A 4,550-nucleotide genomic window follows, 5' to 3' on the forward strand; every position below is an offset into this window, starting at 1 on the left:
GAGCAAGTTCTCTTGCGAAATATACCTGTGTCATGACAAGTCTCATGAAAATCCTCTGGTAATATTACAATGATGTTCCTCACACTAACATTCGCTCACGTAACCTTGTCCACAAGTTGGATAGTTTACAGCTTAGCCTTGGTCTTCATTCTTAACCCAAGCTCATTGCTTGGTAAACTTTGGACCATCAAGACCGGAGAGGGCGACGGGCAGGGGTAGTAGGTAGGGATGGGTTATATTTTAATTATAAGGTGTAAGCTAGGCTAAGAGGTATAGTTCGGATATTTTACTGTCTAAAATTAATCGTAAATTAGTGGTTGCTGTTTATATGATAGCTATGTTAATACTGATCATGACGGCTAGTGCTGTGTGAGGGTTAGGAGAAGCACTAGAGCGACATAAGATCATCATAAATTTATCATTATTGTTTTTTTCCGGACCACGATGGCTAGGATTAGGGTAAGGGAAATCGAAATATTAAAATGACAGGTGTAAACTAGTCATTTTTCAGGCGCACAATACAGGGGGGTGCCAAACATATTTTAATGCATTATTATGTTTAACTCATTTGACTTTTATGATCTATTTAAAAGTTGTTGTTGTTGTTTTGCATCGACCTATGTTGTGCGCCTTTAAATAAATGATCGATGTGTTTGTCGATAATGCAAATTAGTCATTTGTTTACATTGACTATGTTTTTTCGACCATGATCAAGCATGCATTTTTCAGTAATGTTGAAAACGTAGAAAAAAGAACAACGATTAATTTACACTAGAATTTTTTTTTATAAATATGTTAATGCCGACGATCCCACACTTTATTAGTTAAGACATGCATCGAACGCGAAGTTAAATAGTAGCCACCGTGTGCCTATCAGATGGTCCAAAGAAACTGTTTCCATATACAATAAGCGAAACATTGTATTTCAATGAAAATGTCATATTAATAATGTATTTATCTTAAATGACCTCTGTCCTTCAGGGTCGTCCCTACACCTCCCTGGGGTACAAATGGACAATATTGCAGGAAAACTGAACCGAGCAATTAGATTATTTCACAGTTAACAACTCTACTTGAAACCTTGCCTCCCAGGACAAACAATAATGAGGTCCCTTGTATTTTGGATGACAGCATGGTTTGACACGCTCGTGTTTTGTGTTAATTGGTGATATTTGACTCGTGCAATGCTAGGGAGGGTCCCCGACTGGACGCCGGGTATTGAGGTGTCGGAATAGTCGCTGGCCACTTGACCACCGGCCGCAAAACAGACGAAACATGTGAATACCTGAATTATAATGACTGTATTCAACGTTCAAACTCATAGATACCACGCTCAGTACAACGTTCTTTTACTTTTTTAAAAAGAGCAAATGTATTTAAATTATAATGCGCCTTTATGTTTAACCATACTTGTACTGCACACTTGTATTACAAGTTGTATTACCTAGTATGCACTTTTATGGATAATTAAATTCTTGCAACATGCAGACACTCTGATCCATACTTCTTCAGTGGAGGGGATAAACCTTAAAATAAAGCGATTCTTTTATGTTGATAATGCCGGCTGTGCATGGGGCTGACCTTCGTACTTGCATATCCTATATTTTCTGAACACACCTTGAGTGGCACTATGACACATTCTCCTTCTATTCCTTTCACACAGTCCTTCATCAAAGTCTTTAATCATAGCGTTGTTTAACTTCCAATGTCCTGGAAGACCACTAATATAACCAAAACAGTTAATCTAGCCACATTGCTAACGATAAGGGGAAATCAATGTCTCGATGTCTTAACCGTTCCTGGCCGCGCGTATGTCCGTCAGCTACCTTGGAGCCCTCGCCGGAAGTACCGCCTCCCGCGGCCGGCATCCAGGTGCCGCCTATCTTTAACATCGCCGAGCGAATCGTGGATACACAAACATCTCACTAATAACCAGGAAAACGTCCCGATATAATCATAGCAGATTACATTTCACGGCAACCAATTATTTTCTAGATATAATTAGTTGATACATCACAGCAGCAGTAACAGATATGTCGTTAGGCGATTAAATAATTGCCATGTTAATGTTTTTGAAAAGCAAAAATGATGTGTATCACTGTATTGGTAAAATTGTCATGGCATTGTTAGACTTGACAATATCGGTATAAGACTGGGTTTAGTCTTTCTTGTCTGTGGTAAAATAACCACCGAAGAATGACCCGTCTAGAATGGTTTGTTCCCAGCATATACCAGTCAAACATGAAGTCGAACCTGTTGTAAGATAGGCTTTGAGTACATTTTACTCATTCGGAAATTGTAATCACTTTCATTTACATACAGGATGCTGTTCAAGGCTGCTTGGACGTCCAGCTAGACTTTCTCGTCAAATGGTTTGCTTGCCATGAAAAATATGAAGGTCAACGACATTTTATTTTTAAAAGAAAATCTCTAACCCCCAATCCCAAGTCAATCCTTTCCGTTCCGTCGAATGGTCTGTCTGGTAAAAGGCGCACGTGTGGTCTGTCTGTCTGGTAAAAGGCGCACGTGTGGTCAACACGGTTTGTGATCCGGCATAAGGCTCGTTGACACGCCGCAAGGTTTCGGTATAGTATTTAAACGTTTGAGATGTCATTCGCCGCTGCTCCTAGGTTTCCATTTCAGTCTTTAGAAATTCTGTTTTAACACTGCGCGGGGATTTCGGTGTGGTCAGGCCATAATAAAGTTAAACGGCGAACCTTAAAAACAAGCAAAATGGTTATTTCTGAAACAGAAGGATGTTTCAGTGAGGCACCGCTTTAACAAAACACTGAACCCTTCATTAAAGGCGCACTCTTATGAGTGATGCCAAATCAGTCAAATGAGCTAAAGACATAATGCATTAATATTAATATATACATGTATTATCAAATACAAAAAAGCATGGCATTATTTATTTTATTTTATTTTTGCATCAATCTAAAGTGTGTGCCTTTAATGCTTATAGAAGTTTAAATACAAAGTGTAGTTAATAAAATTGGAATATTATATATAATTGTATTTTAAGAGTGAGATATTATAACCGGTTTATAAGATGAAGTATGTTTCAATATGTATTGTATTATTTGCTTTTTATTGTATCTATTATTTATGATCTGCTTTATTTACTGATTTGTTTTGTCAATAAATAAAGGTAACATTGACACGTGTATTCGTATTGTTTACAACGCCAATAATATATTTACTTAAGTAATTGGTGTACAAAAAAAGATAGAGTTGACAATGTTGTCATTTCTGACGATAAAAATCTTGTGTATATTTGAGTTGACGACAATTTTCGCCACAAATTCATTAATAAATATCATTGAGCGTAAAGTTGTGTTTGGCAATTTACATAAGCCTTATGATATTATCAATATATAAACAATGTTCAACAAATATACAAACAGAAGCGCAATTTTATGAAGTTATCTAGACATGCTCGTTCAAATGATATTGGCCCAATGTTATTACGGTAAATATTGAATCTTTGATTTCATCAATGTAAGACAGACCCACAAAATCTCTAAATATTTACGCAAGGTGAGATTTTTCTCAATGAAATAGTATTGTAGAAAATGCAGGCATCGGAAAGGGTGTAAGGTTTTAGTAGGACATGGGTAAATATTTAATTTAGTTTTGATAAATATGCTTGATATTTTATTTCTGTTTGCATACAACTGTTTCCTCGGGTCTAGGACAAACACTCTCAGGAATGGGGGAGCTTCATCCTGGAAGTTATACCAGAAGACTTGACAAGGGTCCGCCTCCGTAAACCTCTATCTATATTCTCTAGCACCGGTTAATCCGTATTCCATTTTTAAGAATCGCCACTGATATACATGGAATGATGCTGAAGTATAAAACAAAGAGAACTAAACTGTTGACAAAATAATGGGGAGAAGGTTGCTGAGTTGAGTCACATTTTTTCGTTTCAATATAACAGCAAAAACTCGTAAAGTTGGCTTTAGAACTTTGTGCGTATTCGTTTACAGTTGCATATAGATACGCATGTGAACCTGTGGCCAGATCCGGGGACGAGTGTCATGGGCTGATCCCTGGAGTCAGATCCGGGGACGAGTGTCATGGGCTGACCCATGGAGCCAGATCCGGGGACGAGTGTCATGGGCTGATCCCTGGAGTCAGATCCGGGGACGAGTGTCATGGGCTGATCCCTGGAGTCAGATCCGGGGACGAATGTTATGGGCTGATCCCTGGAGCCAGATCCGGGGACGAGTGTCATGGGCTGATCCCTAGAGCCAGATCCGGGAACGAGTGTCATGGGCTGATCCCTAGAGCCAGATCCGGGGACGAGTGTCATGGGCTGATCCCTGGAGTCAGATCCGGGGACGAGTGTCATGGGCTGATCCCTGGAGCCAGATCCGGGGACGAGTGTCATGGGCTGATCCCTGGAGCCAGATCCGGGGACGAGTGTCATGGGCTGATCCCTAGAGCCAGATCCGGGAACGAGTGTCATGGGCTGATCCCTGGAGCCAGATCCGGAGACTGGGGTGTTATGGACTGATCTCTGGAGTCAGATCCAGGGACCAGTG

The sequence above is a fragment of the Mya arenaria genome, chromosome 11, assembly GCF_026914265.1.
Source record: "Mya arenaria isolate MELC-2E11 chromosome 11, ASM2691426v1".
Taxonomy (NCBI): domain Eukaryota; kingdom Metazoa; phylum Mollusca; class Bivalvia; order Myida; family Myidae; genus Mya; species Mya arenaria.